Raw genomic sequence first — 19649 nt, 5'->3', positions numbered from 1 at the left:
CTTGGAGGGTCTTTGATTGCCAACAGAACACCATGGAAAAAGCCTTGAGAAACAGAGTAATGGTGGAAAGGTCATATTTACTCACATATAACAATAGAAGATCTGCCAAAGAATGACCAAATTATGTAAGTCTGAGCATGAATTGACGTATGTGAGGGAAGCATTCCTTCAGTGCAAACAGCCACATCCTGTGGCTCCCCATCCTGGGATTAGGAGAAAATTCTGGCCTTCTGGCAGTTGCCTCACTGCAAAAAGGGAAGTTACAGGGAACCAGGCAGAGGGCCTTCTCGGTAGTGGCACCCGCCCTGTGGAACGCCCGTCCATCAGGTGTTAAGCAGATAAGAAGCTATACAACCTTTAGAAGACATCTGAAGGCAGCCCCGAATAGGAAAGTTTTCAATGTTTGATGTTTTATAATGTTCTTATATGTGTTGGAAGCCGCTCAGAGTGGCTGGAGCAACCCAGCCATATGGGAAGGATATAACAACAACAACAACAACAACAACAACAACAACAACAACAACAACAACAACGTGAATCTTAGGTTATGTGAACCCAACTGCACACCAAGGCCCTGATAATTAAGTTCTTAAATTCCCTTACCTGCTTGTGCTAAATCCCAAACAGATCAAATGAGCACATATATTAAGAGCAAATCAGAGAATCCTGCCTACCGCATTGAGTAGGCAGAAACAGCCAATCAGAGGCTTCCCCACCAAAAAAATTCTATGAAGTCCTTGGAAAGGGTGACTAGCCAAAACTTTACAGTGTAGAGCAGGCATAGGCAAACTTGGCCCTCCAAATGTTTTGGGACTACAACTCCCATGATCCCTAGCTAACAGGACCAGTGGTCGGGAATTATGGGAATTGTAGTCCCAAAACATCTGGAGGGTCGAGTTTGCCTATGCCTGGTATAGAGGGAGGGAGGATGCTGCAAAAGAGGAGGAGGGGCAGGTAAAGAAGGCTTAAATAGCAGCCTGGTTGTTCCCCTGCTGTTGGGCACAGCTGCCCATGGAAGAGAGAAACTCATGTCTTCTCCTGAAAAAGAGTCAGTGGCAAACACACCCCTCTAAAGGGCAGTAGTGGCATCCTCAGACACCTTAGACTGTGACCCTGTAACAGAGGTGGGGTTTTTATTCAGGTGCATAGGAGCTAACTCCTAGGGGCCAAGGTCCCTTCAGCTCCCCAATAAAATATTTGAGGCCTGCCCCCCCCAAGTTGATAAGTGTTGCCATTCAAATGGTGTGTGTGTGCTGCATCTTGTGATCGATTATGCAGGACGTGGCTTACCTGCCTCCCCCCCCCCCCAATATTTTATTCAAGCTGGCACCCCAGGTGAATCAGCAGTAGTTTGCTTGGGGCAACACAGCTTTTGCAGAACCTCCCTGAGTGAGAGGGCAGAACAGCCTTAGCAAGAGGTGACCCCTAACTCTGCACCCAAAAGCAAAGATGTTTAAGATAAGTGTGTGTATGTATGTGTGTGCATAACTTTGCTGCAATAAATGTTTATTCTGTAGTTCGCCTTCTTTGTAATGTTATCTTTTAAAATCTTTAAGATAATATCTTAATATCCTGTTAATTGTATACGCTATATTTGACTTTCTTCAGTAATGGAATGCTTCATTTTATCTTTTAGTGTGTTGCAAACTGATTTTTCTTAAAAACATAAAGAGGTATATAAATGAAGAAACAACAACAACAAATGGGAAGACAGCAGCAATGCAGGCAGATGCCCTTCTGAGCGAAAGACTTGACCTTTTAAAATCTTACTGACTAAGCTAAGTGACAGGACTTCAGCACTCACTGACACCATTGCTTGGGGCTTTGGTTTGGTAGAAGCAATATCTGTTCCTACTCAAGAAGTCGCCTGCCTTTTTGGGCCAGAGGGCACATTTGGAATTCTGAAAATCTGCCATGGGTACCAGTCACAAAATGGCTGCCATTGGGTTGTTGGGCAGAATGCAAAATGGCTGCTGTGGTAGCATGGGATAACAAAAATGTTTGACACATCCAAAAGAGCAGAAAAAGAGGACCACAAAATAATGTAGGAATGCCACCCATCCTTTGGTGGGGCAGGGGTCACCTACATCAGCCACTGCTGTCATGCTCACAGAGAGGAGTTATTTGTATCTATCCTCTATTCAGAATAGAAGGGAATGTGGGCAAATTTAATGAGACATGGTCAATGTAGAAAGGGCCAAGCAAGTGTAAACAACAGCTGGGCAATAAGAGCAAACAGTCTCTTATGTCTTATGGTTTTTTGAGGGGGTATTTACTGAGGTAAATAGGATGCAAAATAGCATCTACGCTAGTCTAGTTCATTTGCAGTATCTCAGGACTTTGTCCTAGAATACCTTCATAGACTTTCTCTAATTCTGAACTGTTCATTGGTGCCTGTAAACATATCTATGATGTAGGACAGTAAAAAGAGGAAGCCTGGAGCTGTGTTAAGCTTATCTCAGTGGGAGGTTGTTCTCTGTGCGCCGTAAAAATAACCGTCCCATTTTGTGCGAGTGTGTCATCTATTTACCAAGGAAAATCTCAATCTGTTTGCCAGCAAGAGGCCCTCTTCTTGCCCGATGTTCCAGCTGGGTTGTCCTGTTAAGATACACAGAGGTCAACAGACTCACCCAGGGCCACACAGGAGGTGTGAGAATGAGCAGGATGCTTCAGCCGTTGAAAGTTCACTTCTTTCCTCTAGAATGATTTTCATCACAAATGAAAAACACACACACAGAGTGAATGGACAGCACAGAGTGTGCGGGGGGTGGGGGGAGCTGTTGTCTGCAAAAATAACAGAGTCCAATGAGAGGGTTGGGTTTCCCAAACCTTTTACCTCCAGGGAATCCTTTCTACGTCAATGTCTCTGCTAAAGAATCTCCATGCATTGGCCATGGAACTCTATTGTGTTGCAGAGAATTCCAGGGAATGTTATAGGGTATGCGCACAATACACAGGAAACTGCTGGTTGGACTTGTTGAGCCTCACCATCCCTCTGCAGAGCCTGACAGTGTGCCTGAGAACACATGGTCCCTTTATAAGGGGTGGTGACACAGCACAGAACACATGATTTAGAAAGTCCCAAATTCAGTCCCTGGTGTCTTCTGGTGGGTCTAGGAATGTTACCTTGGTTGACACCCTGGAGAGCCACTGCCGAAATCCCAAGGGAGCAGAAAAGACTATTTATGTATGCGATCACAGCTGCGCAGATGTTATTGGCCCCGAGATGGAAAGAAGATAAAGTCCCAACCAGAGAAGAATGGCAGATTAAGTTGATGGAATATGCTGAAATGGCTAAAATGACCAGAAGAATCAGAAATCAGGAAGACCAAAATTTTAATAAGGAATGGGGAAAGTTTATAACTTATCTTAAAGACCATTGTAAACAGTTAAAATTGTTAGTAAGAGTGGAATATATCACTTGTAGTTTAATGGTGAATTTTGGATACAGTGGAGAGAGAAAAGATTTGGATTATTATAAAAGATGCAGGAAGAAATGATTAACAATAGGACCCACAAAGGGGAGGAGGGAAGTCCAAGAGATTCCTTCGAATCTTTTTTTTATGTTGTATGCTGAATATGCGACTGTAAAATTTTAATCTGAAAAGCCAAATAAATAATTTATTTTTATTTATTTTTTTAAAAAAGAAAGAAACCATTGGAGAGCCACTGCCAGTCAGGAGCAAGTCTGAGCTAGATTGTGCAATGCTCTGATTCAGTATAACACAGCTTCCATTGTTCCTATTTAAACCAGCCCTTTATTCAGAAGCATGAGGCCTGGAATCTTACTTTATTTTTTGGGGAAGGGCTGTAGCTCAGTGTGGCAACAGAGCACATGGTTCAAACTTGTACATTTCCAGTTACAAGGAACAGGTAGCAGGTAGTGGGAAAGACCTAGTGGATCACATACACTTTCACAAACTTGGACATGTGTAGAGACAGCTTGAAAAGGTAAAGGTAAAGGAACCCCTGACCATTAATTAGGTCCAGTCGTGGCCAACTCTGGGTTTGCAGCGCTCATCTCGCTTTATCGGCCGAGGGAGCCAGCGTATAGCTTCTGGGTCATGTGGCCAGCATGACTAAGCCGCTTCTGGCGAACCAGAGCAGCACACGGAAACGGCGTTTACCTTCCTGCCGGAGCGGTACCTATTTATCTACTTGCACTTTGACGTGCTTTCGAACTGCTAGGTTGGCAGGAAGAGACAGCTTGTACCTGCGTTCAATGTAACATGTGAACAAGCCTTTATTTATTTTCACAGCCCAGCTGTTGTGTACACAAGCATATACAGTGGTGCCTCGCAAGACGAAATTAATCCATTCCGCGAGTCTCTTCGTCTTGCGGTTTTTTCGTCTTGCGAAGCACGGCTATTAGCGGCTTAGCAGCTTAGCGGCTATTAACGGCTTAGCGGTTTAGCGGCTTAGCGGCTTAGCGGCTATTAATGGCTTAGCGGCTTTAAGAAAAAGGAAACAAACTCTCAAGAACTCGCAAGACGTTTCGTCTTGCGAAGCAAGCCCATAGGGAAATTCGTCTTGCGGAACGACTAAAAAAATGGAAAACCCTTTCGTCTAGCGAGTTTTTCGTCTTGCGAGGCATTCGTCTTGCGGGGCACCACTGTAGACTGTATACAGCACATGTATACCAGCTGAACTATTTGTGCACGCAAATCATACACCCATTGAATATAATGTGTGAACTCCCATATTATGATTTGCCATTAAGTACGACGTCCGTATTCATCCTTTAGGGGGAAGAAAGCAAACCCTCCTCCCCAAAAGAATATCCAGGCTTAGCTGCCGGCACATTTTGGTCGGAGACAGTTCCAAGACAAACAGCCTTGCATTATCACAGCTGACTGCCAAAAGCACATTTTAACAGCCTAAAACATATTTTTATGCAAGTGGAGAATGGACAAACAGTTTCAAAATCAACATTCGACATGTTCCCAGGTGCAAGGTTCCATTGTGTATGCCAACCAGATGTTTCGGGCTGGGACGCTTTGCTGTGGCAGATTCCAAAATGAAGTGTCATTTTCAAGAGGAAACATTGGCCGTGATTCTCCCAAGTGAACGGAACGTCAAATTCGTTTTGAGAACTATTAATACGTCTGTATCTTTTTCTATCAGGCAGAACACCAAGTGAAATAAACATGTTAAACCTGACCTTTATAAAATTAATGACCTCGGGGCCGCAATAAAGTAGAAAAGGTGCACTAAAATATCCTGAGACACCCCCCACTTTCGGCAGGAAATATGTTGACTCGCATCCCTCTGAAACCCTTTGGGAACTGTGAGAATTCCTTGGGCCAAAGTTTCAACTGGTGTGCATTTGCTTGGCTTCCAAAAGGAGTCAAAGTTTGCTTTACTGTGGTGTAAAGCAAATTAAACGGCTATTCACAGTTATAACTAAAAGCAATTTTGAGGCATTGTCTCTCAGAATGCCAGCAGATGGGACCCATAACAAGGGGGAAACTATTGGTGGTGAGCTCCCAAATGCTGCTGACTGAACACTGGCAGTTACAGTGGTACCTCGGGTTAAGTACTTAATTCGTTCCGGAGGTCCGTTCTTAACCTGAAACTGTTCTTAACCTGAAGCACCACTTTAGCTAATGGGGCCTCCCGCTGCTGCCGTGCCACCGGAGCACGATTTCTGTTCTCATCCTGAAGCAAAGTTCTTAACCTGAGGTACTATTTATGGGTTAGCGAAGTCTGTAACCTGAAGCATATGTAACCTGAAGCGTACCACTGTACTGGAAAGCCTTGAGGTTGCATTCACATGGCAGTTCATTCCATTTCCCCAGTTTTGTATTTGAGCTTTCAAACGATGTGAAAGCTACTTCCAGAAAACTAAATGGAACACAGCGCATATTTAGTGCTTATTTCCAGGTTGTTTTATTCCAGGTAAAAAAACCCCACACTTTTTCAGCCCCCTTAACCCAGAAAATTGTGGGAGTAAAACAACGAAATTTGGAATGATATAGCTAGTAAAAGGTAAAGGTACCCCTGCCTGTACGGGCCAGTCTTGACAGACTCTAGGGTTGTGCGCCCATCTCACTTAAGAGGCCGGGGGCCAGCGCTGTCCGGAGACACTTCCGGGTCACGTGGCCAGCGTGACATCGCTGCTCTGGCAAGCCAGCGCAGCACACGAAAACGCCGTTTACCTTCCCGCCAGTAAGCGGCCCCTATTTATCTACTTGCACCCGGGGGTGCTTTCGAACTGCTAGGTGGGCAGGCGCCGGGACCGAGCAACGGGAGCGCACCCCGCCGCGGGGATTCGAACTGCCGACCTTTCGATTGGCAAGCCCTAGGCACTGAGGCTTTTACCCACAGCGCCACCCGCTACATACATATAGCTACATACAGTTATTTCCTGCTGTTTTTTTGGAATAATCATCAGGAAACAGAAGCACACAGGAGCAGGCAGGGTGGGGGAATAGTGACATTGTCCAATGACGTCCGTTGTTGTGTCACACCCCACCCCACTGGTGTGGTGGAAATCTAGTGTGACACGTGCACTGCAACAGGTAATACAGGGAACCAGGCAGAGGACCTTATTGGCAGTGGCACCCACCCTGTGGAACACCCGCCCATCATATGTCAAGGAGATTTAGAACTGTACAACTTTTAGAAGACATCTGAAGGCAGCCCTGTATCGGGAAGTTTTAAATGTTTTTCATTAAATTATGTTTTATATGTGTTGGAAGCCTCCCAGAGTGGTAGGGCAACTCAGCCAGATGGGCAGGGTATAAAAAATTTAATAATAATAATACTACTACTAATAATAATAATATAGCAACACACATAATTTCACCTCCCTTTCCTTCCCACACTTTCTATTGCTATGTTGTCTGCCTCTCATGTCCTAAGTTGTGTCTTCTGCTGCTGTTGTTGTTTAAATGCTGGAAATGTTGACGGGAGCCTTAATTGATCAGGACGAGGAAACCACCTTGAGTTAGATCGCCACATGCTTGTATTTAAAGTCCCTGTGCTTAGGGTGTCTCTGCGAGAAAGTCTGCCCTATGTGTTGGACATGCTCGAAAATCACAAGGCAAGCCTTTGATTCCTTTGCCTGTAACATTGTCTAGAATCGATACGGCAAAGTACTAAATGATGCAAAGACACTTAGAATGGAGCAGATAACCTGGGCTGCGGATCCCAACACCGTAATTATTGGAAAGCCTTAGACAAGTGGATGATTTACATCCTTACAACAATAATAGAAGAAGCAGGGGGGCAGTACAGTGGAAGACCAGTTTCCCCAACCCCTTCTGGTAATTGGTATCTTGATAATGACCAATATAAACTTTGTCGTGGCTTCAGCTAGTAATAAAGCCCGAGAAAGATGCCTTTGTAGGCTTCTCCAGGGAAAGTGGAAGATGTTACACAAAACTCTGGATCAGGGACCTTTCAAATGCAGGATATGAATGACATGCTCCCACCCACCCAACCCCATAAGGATGTTTTGCTTTCTAAAAGCTTCAGGGTGCAGAAAACAAAAGACAAGAGCAAAGCGAGGCCAGTGATGGGGGTGGGGGTGGCCTGGGGAGTGATCTGAGGGCGAAATAGAGAGTCCTGGAGCGCTAAATTTGGGCCACAGACATGAGCTTCTCTACTTCTGATATACAGGAAGGAAGACAGAGAGAGAGAGAGAGAGAGAGAGCGAGGGAGAGAGCGAGCGTGTGTGAGAGAGATAGAGCAAGCGAGAGAGCAGACATTTAGTCTTACCACATTTTGAGCCCCAGTGACATGCATGCCCCAGACACTTACCGGTAATTCTGTTGAAAAAGGAAGATGTTCTTTTTATAAAGGGAGCCAAATGGATGATTAGGAAGGGTTTGAGGGAAAGGGGTGCTGGCTTGGCAAGTGATTTACAAAACCCAGGCTGACTCAGAATTGTAACTTGGGTTTTTGCTTTTTTTGGAGGGGGGGGGGGGACGACAATTACCCAGATCACTTCAAAGCCAAGCTGAAGAAAATAGGGGGGATTCTTGCTGCGAATATTAAACTCAGCTGAAGCAATATTTGAATCAGTTCAACTCTCAGTGCTCCCCCCATTCATCCATGCTCACTTAAAGGGGGAGGTTTTTTTTTTTTAAGGGAAGCCTCCTACCTTGAAATGTTCTTTTAAAGATTAAAACATTATATCTTCTCCATTTAGTTCCCTCCCTCTCCAGTATTCCCAGTTACACAGGAGCTTTTAAGTTTAATCAAGGAACGATGTAACGGTACAGTGGTACCTCGGGTTACATACGTTTCAGGTTACATACGCTTCAGGTTACAGACTCCTCTAACCCAGAAATATTACCTCAGGTTAAGAACTTTGCTTCAGGATGAGAACAGAAATTGTGCGGCTGCGGCACAGCAGCAGCAGCAGCAGCAGCAGCAGCGGGAGGCGCCATTAGCTAAAGTGGTGCTTCAGGTTAAGAACAGTTTCAGGTTAAGAACGGACCTCTGGAATGAATTAAGTACATAACCAGAGGTACCACTGTACTGCATTTAGGAAGTTGGCATATTATGGTCAAGATGGGGTGGGGTGGGGGCTCTTGAAGCAGAGGGTTGTATGGGATACAAAGAGCGATCAACTGGATCTCATAAGGAAGCTGCCTTCTCAGATGATTGGTCCATCTAGCTCAGTATTGTCTCTACTGAGTGGAAGAGACTCTCCTAGGTTCCCAACACAGGAGATTCCTGGCCTTACCTGGAAATTCTAGGGACTGAACCTGGGACCTTCTGAATGCAAAGCAGATGCTCTACCACTGAGCAATAACCCTTCTCTCACCTATCAGTTAGCAGAACTTACTTTTTGCAAATTCAGAATCTGAATTAATCCTTCCCCTGCCCCAAGCGGAAGACATGCAGCCTTGAAAGTAACCAGTCTCAAGGTGAATGGGATGGTGGTGGGGGGGGGGGGTTAGCCTAAATAAATAAATATGCATCCGTTTTGGGCTTTTACCTTTCTGCGCCTCAAAGGTTATTCCATCCTCTCCTTCCTCTCACCTCATCCCTTTGATGTGTGATGAATCCCAGGCCTGAAGTGGCAATCAATAGCAGAGATTATTTCCTCACTGTCAGCTGATCGACTTTCCCTCAGTCTCTGGTATCAAAGTTTCTTTCCCAAGGTGGTATCGGGATCGTTGGGATTGGTGGAAAAGGAGAGCACTCCGATAAGCATCTCTGAACTTGGTTTGGAAGTGCCTCTTAATGGGATGAATGCCACAAGGAAAGAGAGAGACAGAGAGAGCGATTACATCAGGAACCTGCTTTTGCATTCTCTTGCTCTTCTCAATATCCCTCCGGTGCAAAACATCTCACCAGCAGAGAGATCCTAGCTTCAACAAAATGCAGTCAAAGGAGAGATCGTGGCTTGGAGATCTTACTCAACCTTCACCAACATGAATCCCTCCACATGCTCAGACTGTAGAGTTGATGCATGCTTTTACTTTAGCAAGATGGTTTTCTCCTAGGCATCCTCATACAGAGATAGATGGACCATTGTGCAATTGACTAAGGGGTTTCATGCAGCATAGCACTAAGTTAAAGTAACTTGCTTTTCTCTCTCTGCTGGTGAGATGTTTTGCACCGGAGGGATATTGATGAGAAGAGCAAGAGAATGCAAAAGCAGGTTCCTGGCAACTTTGTGTCATCTATTTCAGAACAATCTGTTGTGCAACTAGTTTCTGCAACTGTTGCATCGGATTCCTCTGTTGTGCAACATTAACATGCATCCATCTGCTAGCACAGGAGTCCTTACGCTAGTAGACAGAGAATGCTGGCTACTAAAAATGGTGATAGCCACCCTCATTTTAAAAATATTACAAACTTTATTGATTTTTTAAAAGAACAATTACCTAGCATAACATGTTGTCTTCCAGGACAAATGCATGTACAGATATTCAGTCTTGTTTGCAGTCATCCACATGGCATCCAAATAGACTTGGAGATTCTTTTAAATTACATATTAAGCTCACACCCACAGCGTATAAATACAATATATTGACAAAGATAACTTATCCATAGTGGCTGCTGTGACTGAGATAGAAGGAGTCGAACCCACATTTCTTTTACAGATAGGTAGCCGTGTTGGTCTGCCATAGTCAAAACAAAAAAAATTCCTTCCAGTAGCACCTTAAAGACCAACTAAGTTAGTTATTGGTATGAGCTTTCGTGTGCATGCACTTTTCATGGATGTGAAGGTATCTGAAGAAGTGTGCATGCACACGAAAGCTCATACCAATAACTAACTTAGTTGGTCTTTAAGGTGCTACTGGAAGGAATTTTTTTTTGTTTCTACATTTCTTTGTTATTCCTCTTAGCACCCCCTGACATGAAGATTTGGACCTGATTTCTAATGGACCAGATATTTTATTCAAAATCATCACACACATGGGCTTGGTAGAATTCTCATGTTCAGCTAAAGCCCCAAATGTCCATTTTCCTTTTGGGTGAAAACACCATAAGTGTCGCCAGTCTCATGGATCAGATAGCAGAAAACATCTGCAGTGACTTGAGCTCTTGGCAAAAGTTGCCAGGGTTAAGTAGCATCTCAGTTGATCTGGCCAGCTGTATTCATTCCCCTATTAGACAAGGAGGTAGTCATGACACTGTTGTCCTGCTCCTCCTGCTTTTGATGTTGTGTGACATAATTAATGGCTCAGGACACTACAGTGGTACCTCAGGTTACATACGCTTCAGGTTGCATACGCTTCAGGTTACACACTCCACTAACCCAGAAATAGTGCTTCAGGTTAAGAACTTTGCTTCAGGATAAGAACACTGTTGTTGTTATCATTATTAATAATAACACTTTAGAGACCTGGGGAAGAGGGAGAAGGGCCTTGGGAAAGTGCAAGTCCCTGACAAAGTCGTTTCATAAGTCGCACACACTATTCCTCATCTCATACGCAAACATACAGAGAAGCCGATATTCTTCAGGCTACGATTCCATTTGCTCATGCCCATCTCCTGCCAAAGTAACCATCGCAGTGAAATGGAAGGGGGCGGTGAGGCGGGCAGGGGGGCGAGTACCAGGAATGAGGATTGAGAATTGCTGCGTTTAATTCTTTTTGTGTGCAAGAGACTTTGGACCGGGGGGTGGCGGGTGGGAAATGTGCCGAAGACCAGAAGATACAGTGAACTCCAGGCAAGTGTTTATAAACTAACAACTTAATTACAGTCCAATTTCAGCCTGGGAGCACTGTACAAATAAGCCAATCAACCCTCACAGGCAGGCTTGTTAAAAAATGTCAGAAAGAGAGAGTGCTCACAACAACCCCAAAGGTCATTTTATTAAAAGGGATTTTGCTTTTCCAGTTAAAGCCTTCAAGGTTCCTTGGAGGTAGGAGAATTCATATTGCAGTCTTTTCCTAGTCCCATAAAGATGATTTTTAAGACTTTGGGTTTTGAAAAATATATAGTATTTTATTACTCCTGCAGAAGACCTCAAGGCTTTTCAAGAGTAAGGGGAGATTTGAAGAAGAGACCATTGAGGTTCCTACTGTTCAACTGGCGGGGAGCATTAACAGATGAAGTTGAGCACCATTCCTCATCAGGACTGGTGGGCTAAAAGCAAAACTGGACTGTCTAAAAGGAACAGTGTCTATGCCCAATTGAGGGATCAGGACAGAATTAGTAGAATTAGTAGCTTTATAGAACCAAAGAGAGCATCTTATTGGTCCTTTGTGTCACCTGATCTCTCCCCCCCCCCCAAGCTATCTGTAATAGGTAGGGAAAGAATACCGACATGCCTGAGTGTAGGGATTGGAATTTTCTTGCACTTCAGATATTGCTGGGCTCCAACCAATGATGTTTTTTCCAGTGCCTTATTTTTCTGTGGAAATTTTTCCATCTCTTAAGTTCATTAGCAACCATGAGTGGATGTCAACTGAAAATACAGTATTAGGCAAGCTTGAGAGTTTTCCAGGGTTTTAACTTTGCTTACTAACTGCAAGTCGAATAAGCATGAAATTAGAGCATTCTCCAGGACATCAGAAACTCTTCCAGTAAGTATGTAAGAGCCTACTGGATTGTCAGTAGCCCAGTTGGCCCACACGGTCCAACATCCTGTTCTCACGGTGGCCACCCAGATGCCTGTGGAAACCTCTCACTCCTGCAGCTTCCAGCAACTGGTCTTCAGAAGCATTACTGCTTCCCGCTGTGAAGGCAGATCATAGCCATCATGACTAGTAACCCTTAATAGTCTTATTTTCCATGACTCTCCCCCCCCAATCTTCTCTTAAAGCCATTCAAGCTGGTGGTCATCAAATGCACATGACATATGGAAATTATCTTGAGCTTCAGAATCAACCTGATTGTTTTGGAAGTTTTCCAGTTCACTTTTCCCCCTGTAAAACCCACATCTCTGGCTCCAGGTCCAGCCAGAATAACTCCATGGTCCAGGATGCTGGGTATTGAAATCCATAATCTGGAGGGCCACAGATGTCTGACAGGGTTGTTGTAAGGATTACAGTTTGATAAGGTACATGAAACACTTTGAATGTTCAAAAGCTCTGTAAGTACTAAACAGCTCTTCCCTCTATTGAACTGGCTGGGTCTTCAGCAACTCTCACCAGCATTTTGGGGAAACTGCTCTCTCCCTCTTTCCAGAATTTCGGTGTGGTGAAAAGCTGCTACTGACAAATTTCTGACTGTCATACAGGCGACTGGACAGGAACATGTTGTTGGCATCTGTCTGTCTTGAGAGACCACGGAGTGCACTTCTGGGGAAGTCAAATCACTGTGTTAAAAGCACCAAAGTGATCTTCCATGGTGCACAAGCCTGGGCAGTGTGTATGGGAGTCTTGGGCTGCCCAGACAACAAGACCCTCCTCTCAGCTTCACTGATGTGGTCCAGTGAAAGCAGATAAATGCATTTGGCACTAGCATGGCTGCAGGAGCTGCTAGAAGGAGGCATAAAAATGCATCATTTAACCACCTTAGGGACTCCACTCTGGATTTCTGTAGGGTTTCCTCCTTGGCCTTCTTAAAATATCCTGCAAGACAGTGGAGGTTTAGGACCAGGGTTTTCATCTCCTAGATGGGCTACTGTCCCTGGTTGATGAGCCCCATTTGCCCCTCACCTCCCTCTACAGCACATGCAGAAACTGCCTTCTTGACCAGTGGACCCACTATTGGTCTTGTCAGCTCAATCTGATGGAGCCCCTGTCCCTGACTCACCAAGGGTCCCTGACTCACCGAGTCACAGCCATCTCCCAGAGTGTGGCCTCTGTTGCATGCTGATAGCTTCTTGGAGTCACAGGTGGAACTGAGTGCAAAGTTGGACAACCTTCCCCAGAGGAGCATGGAGTGTCCCTCACGAGAGGTACTACTCTTCACCGATCACCTCATACACCCCACAGGAACATAGCCTGCAAGAAAAGGTTGGAATGGATGACATCAATTCCAAAGGGAGAGAATGATTTAGGACATACGTAGGAAGCTGCCATATGCTGTCTAACCATTCGTCTATCTAGCTCAGGTTTAACTTTGAATACCAGTCAATGGCAACAGCAGATGGGTAGAGTTCTGTTACCCTCAGGTCCTGCTTGTGAGCTTCCCAAAATCATCTGGTTGGCCACTGTGAGAACTGGATGCTGAGCATTTGGCTTGATCCTGAGGCCAGGCACTTATGTTTTCTTAGAAATAAATCCCACTGAATTCAATGGGACATGCTTCCTGGTAAATCTGCTCAGGAATTTGCAGCAACCTTCCCAGCTTATCAAAGGCTTTGTCAACCTGTAATTTATATATATATATATATTATTATTGCTTCACCTTGACACCAAAGTGAGGTGATAAATTTTCCTCTTTGCTGACTGCCAAAGGTAAACTGGGGAGATTTCTCAGTGATTAGAGAGTGTGAATTCCAGTAAAGCAGGAGTGTAAATGCACGTGAACCCCCCACGGCCTTCTGTGGGGAAAGAAGTCAGACAGATCATAAAATAATGATGCATGTTAGGAGCCTCAGGCGCAGCCGTAGTTCATACAAACAATCCCTTTCAGGTAAATATATAAATCATCTTTTATTTCCTCAGCTCTTTTCAGGCACCTTTGCTGTATACTCTACCTTGACTTTCAATAGTTTGTTTCTCCTTGGAGGCAAAGGACTCAAGTCACACAAATAACAGATGAGGTGGTAACAATATTCTGTCTTGTTTGTTGCTAGGACCATGCGCTCCTCTTTTGAACCCACATAGGCTCCCTCTTTCTGCCTTTCCTTTGGGGGAAAGGACCATAATTCAGTGACTGAGCAACTACTTTGCATTTAGAAGGCCTTAGGCTCAGTCTCTGGCGATCTACATAGAATCATAGAACTGTTGAGTTGGATGGGACCCCAAGGGTTGTCTTGTCCAAACCCCTGCAGCGCAGGAATCTTTTGGCCAACATGGGGCTTAAAGGTAGACCCCTTACAGGTAGAACCCTGCCTGAAACTGGGAAGAGCTGCTTCCTGTCACTGTAGACAATGTTGTCTTAGAACTTAGTGAAGGGAACCTGTGGCTCTCTAGATGCTGCTTCTACCACCCCTGAGCATTGGCCATGCTGGCTGGGGCTGATGGGAATTGAAGTCCAGCACCTAGAGGACTAGGGGACGCAGGTGGCGCTGTGGGTTAAAGCCTCAGCACCTAGGACTTGCCGATCGAAAGGTCGGCTGTTCGAATACCTGCGGCGGGGTGCGCTCCTGTCGTTCGGTCCCAGCGCCTGCCAACCTAGCAGTTCGAAAGCACCTTCGGGTGCAAGTAGATAAATAGGGACCGCTTACTAGCGGGAAGGTAAACGGTGTTCCGTGTGCTGCGCTGGCTCACCAGATGCAGCTTTGTCACACTGGCCACGTGACCCGGAAGTGTCTGCGGACAGCACTGGCTCCCGGCCTATAGAGTGAGATGAGCGCACAACCCTAGAGTCTGGTAAGACTGGCCCATACGGGCAGGGGTACCTTTACCTTTACCTTACCTAGAGGACTGCTGTTTCCCCATGCCTGAACTACAAGGGCCAATGGGCTGTGGCTTTCCATGCAGAAGGTTCCAGGTTCATTCCCTGACATTTCCAGATAGGGCCAGGAGAGACTCCTGTCTGGGGAGCAGCTGCCAGTCATAATAGACAAGACTGGGCTAGATGGGCAAATGATCTGACTTGGAAGAGGCTGGTCCTTTTGGGTAAATGGGGCATTGCCCCACTAACCTCAATCTGCCCTTAACCAAAACCACCTACCTGCCTTCTTACTTGCCACCAGCCCTGAGAGTGTGGCACTGCCAGGCAGCTTCCTCCTCCTTAGTGTCAATGTTGCCCCTTGTAGAACTCAGAGGGAGGAAGATGGGGACAAGTTGGTTGGTCCCACTTATCACTGACTTTTTCTTTACCAGCTGTCAGTCACCTTGTCTTCTTCCCTACAAGTCCACCTGGGAACCAGTCACTACTGCCTGTCTCCTTCCAGGTTCACTTGCAAATTTGTTGCAAATAGGGCTCAATAGCAGAGCATCCCCTTTTCATGCAAAAGACCCCAGGTTCAGTCTCTGGCATCTCCAGTTAGGGCTGGGAGAGACGTCTTGTCTGGAATTGTGGAGAGCCACTGCTGCCACTCATCGTAGCCAATACTGAGCTCAATAGACAAATCGTCTGACTCATTATAAGGCAGCTTCCTGTGTTATTTATTTTACTCATTGATAGACTGACCTTTTAAGAATAGACCCTACAAACATTCTATTCCACTCAAAGGTCTTCTATTGACCTTCAAAAGACTTGCTCATTTGCTTACTCCTCTTTCTCCCTGTGGACTGTTTTGCTTTCTTCACCCCTTCTTTTCTCTCTGCTAGAGATGAACAGATCAGTCTAGTTCTGAGACAAGGGCCTCTTCATTCTTATTTATTTATAAAAAACATATTTATATACTGCCATATCCTAAAATAGCAGGGTGATAAAGCATCATATAACCATAAACCATAAACACCCTTAAAAACAATACAAATGATCATTAAAGTGCCTGGGTAACAAATTTAAACAGCTGCAAAGGCCTGCAGAGATAAAAAGGTCTCCAAGAGAAACCTGAAAGTTAAAAGTGAGGATGCTGCTGCCAAATTTCTGCTGGAAGGGGCATAAATAGGTGAAGAAACAATATTTCTTAAAGCCACGACAATCTCCACCATGTCTCAATTCTCCAAAGGAACACAGACCCTGGGTGAGTGCCTGGAACTCCCCTGAGATCTTGCCAGTGCTTGGCAGAGAGTGGAGGCGGCACACAACTTCTGCAACCATATGCTCTTCTGCTGAGCAACCACCCCTTCCCCTTTTTGAAGATGCCTGCTGAATTTCTACTGAAAAAGTGTTCCACAGGGCTGGACTGATGACACCAAAGGGCAGCTGGAATGACCCTGGAAGGTGTCCCAATTTCCATATATAAAAAGTTGTGGAGACTTAGCAGGGGCTGCTTGGTCTCTGCCCACCCACCCCATTCTGGCCTGGTTTCTTATAAGATGCCCCCTGTCCCCTGGGCAGATCAACCCTGTAGTTTGCTTGCAAGAAGCCTGGTATGGTGAAAAAGTTGGGTCTCACTCCATTCAAGTACTAGACAGCTACAGGAAGCCATTAAGCTCAAGGTGTCACATTTTCTCTAAGGGCAGCCCCACACCTTTAGTGCCAAATTATATTTGACATTTAATTTAAAAATCCATGTAATGCTACAGCTAAGGCCAGTCATAGCAGGAGTGTTCCATTTGACCGGTTAAAAATGGCTCTCTCTTTGCTTTAATTTCCTCAGCCCTCAAGAGCCAAGTTTATCTGGAAGTGAGAAACACTTGGGTGTTATTTTCTTTCTCTCTCCCCCCACCACAGTTGTTGTTAGCACTGCATCAATGGAGCAGGCTGTGTTGGGCTCAGCCTCTGTTATGGGCTCAGGTGTCCTTAATTAAATAAAATAATGTACGGGAACTGTTTGCCAGTTCAAGCAGAGCCAAGGAAAGTTGGGTTCTTTCGGCGGGATAATGCCAAAGTCAGACATCTGATTCCTGGCTCAAGCCAGTCTATTCAGCAGGTGTAATGTTGAAAAGAGAAGAGTATTATGTGCCTGCAGAGAGGCGCACTGCCCATATGGGGACATGACTTGGTCTGGATCCAAAGTGTTCATCTGTGCAAGTTGCAATTTTTACAGTGGCAGATATAGAACAATGTAAAGGGTGAACAGTCTTCCATGCACTCAGTTGTCTTGTCTGAGTGTGGTCTGTCTCTTTAAGAGACATGCCTGGTCTGTACTAGAAACTCTCTTCCCCTCCTGGGATGTGGTTCCATAGTAAAGTGGGAGTACGTGGAACCTTAGTCTTACCTATGCAGTAAGTCCTAGCTGCTATTTATCAGCTTTGTTCACAGATAAATACAGCCAGCAGTGTGTTGTCAAGTTCAGAAGTGCAGGATCCCTTCATGCTAGTTACAGCCAACTCCCCTTCCAAGATTATGCAATAATAATAATTAGGAATGCACGGCAATGACCAGTGCAGATCTCCACAAATTGCCTTTCAGCTGGATCTGCTCTTTTCTGTACATGGGGAAATGATTTGGAGTCTTCCAATATTTTCTTTTGGCATTGGGGTAAATAGTGTTTTCCTGGAAGCTGCATTGTATGCAAAAGAATCTGCACACACAGCACACCATTCTATTGCTAACTGCTTACCATATTTTTTGCTCTATAGGACACACTTTTCCCCCTCCAAAAATTAAGGGGAAATGTGTGTGTGTCCTATGGAGCGAATGCAGGCTCCTTGGCTTCAGCGATAGCAATGCGAAGCTTCCAAAGCGCAGAGGGAGACAGCATCCCAAGAGATGGTAGAGATTCCCCCCCACACCCCGGCTCAGGGTATTTGAAAACCAGATTTGAAGCAGAAAATAATTATCTCCCCAATTCCACTTGAAGATTGGTGCGGGTCACTGCCTTCACACCTTTGCTGGGAATTGGTGTTAATTTCCATCATTTAGGTGGAAATATGATTCAAAATTAGAATGGGCCAGCTGCTTCTTACCTAGAATTCAGAGAGGTGGCAAGGTAAAGGTAAAGAAACCCTGGACAGTTAAGTCCAGTCAAAGGCGACTATGGGATTGCGGCGCTCATCTCGCTTTCAGGCTGAGGGAGCTGGCGTTTGTCCACAGATAGCTTTCTTGGTCATGTGGCCAGCATGACTAAACCGCTTCTGGCACAACACAACACCATGATGGAAATCAGAGCTCACGGAAATGCCATTTACCTTCCCGCTGCAGCGGTACCTATTTATCTACTTGCACTGGTGTGCTTTCGAACTGCTAGGTTGGCAGGAGCTGAGACAGAGCAATGAGAGCTCACCCTGCCATGGGGATTCAAACTGCCGATCAGCAAGTCCAAGAGGCTCAGTGGTTTAGACCACAGTGCCACCCGTGTCTTCAAAGACAAAAGGCAAAAGGCAGGTGGCTACTGAAGATGATGTTCTGATATACAGCCTGCTGCAAGGGGCACTGGGTCATTAGTATTCCTTTTAAGAGCGTAAGATGAACCTGCTGGGTCCATCAAATCCCGCATCCTGTTCTCACAGTGGCCAACCAGTTTCCTGTGGGAAGGCATGCCATGAGCTCAGCAGCACTCTGCCCAACTGCCGTTTCCAGCAACTGGCATTCATGAGCATAATGCCTCAGACAATGGAAGTAGATTATTATTTTCCTAAAACTATGCATTTACTTTTATTTATCTGTTTTATGTTTATATCCATGACTTCACGCCCCCAACCCTTGAGAAGCTCTCGTGCCAGCATATATGATAAATGCAGTTATAAAAAGAATATTAAAAGACAATAAGGATCACCTAACACAGCAATAAAGCAGGGCATTAAATCAGCAACAGACACTTCTCCTTTATGCCAGCTCCAGAGTCCTGGCGAAAGATGTTCATTTCTCATTTTTCCATTCACACTTCAGTCAGGCACATTTCTTAATTTTCATTTTTAAGAATATTTTTTAAATTGAGTTTTATCCATGTAGCCCAAATAACAAAACAGAACTTCATGAATCATATAAAAACTAAACCAAAGCGAAACAAGATTGGCATGGGACATTCCCAAGAAGAAAGGATGAAGCTGGTAATCCAGTTATTTGTGATGAGATGCAGACAGGTAAATTACTTGACAGGTAAATGTCAAGTACCATCATAAGAAATGAGAGACCAAGAGGTTTGCAAGACATACAGGAACGTATAATTATGACAGAAACCATGAGTGACATCCAGAAAAAAAATCAACTAATTAGATGTCAACTAATTTTCCACTAATTACTTATTTCTTGAGAGACTTGTGGAAGAGAAAAGGTCAACATAAATTTTCTCTCTTTTTTTATTTATTCAATAAAATCCCACCAAAGTGTGAGAAAAGAAGTCACCTTTGTTTTGCTACATTTCCACAACAGTTTGCAATTATTATTTTTTTAAAAGTCACAGCAAACATTGCTCACAGCTTTGGGCAAAATTGTATGAAAAACAGGCACAAGTGTAAGAACCTTAGAAGACGAGGAAAAAGGTTGCCTGAACCAGATGCTTCTGAGGAGCTCACAGACCTGACTGCAACAACACTCTGCTCTCTGGTGATTCCTAGAAGCTGTTATTTAGAGGCATACTGCATCCAAAAGTGGATGAGGAACATGGCCACCCTGGCCTC

The sequence above is a fragment of the Podarcis muralis genome, chromosome 14 (genome assembly GCF_964188315.1).
Source record: "Podarcis muralis chromosome 14, rPodMur119.hap1.1, whole genome shotgun sequence".
In the NCBI taxonomy this organism is placed as follows: domain Eukaryota; kingdom Metazoa; phylum Chordata; class Lepidosauria; order Squamata; family Lacertidae; genus Podarcis; species Podarcis muralis.
The sequence above is the reverse complement of the archived record's forward strand: the minus strand, read 5'-3'. Positions refer to the sequence as shown.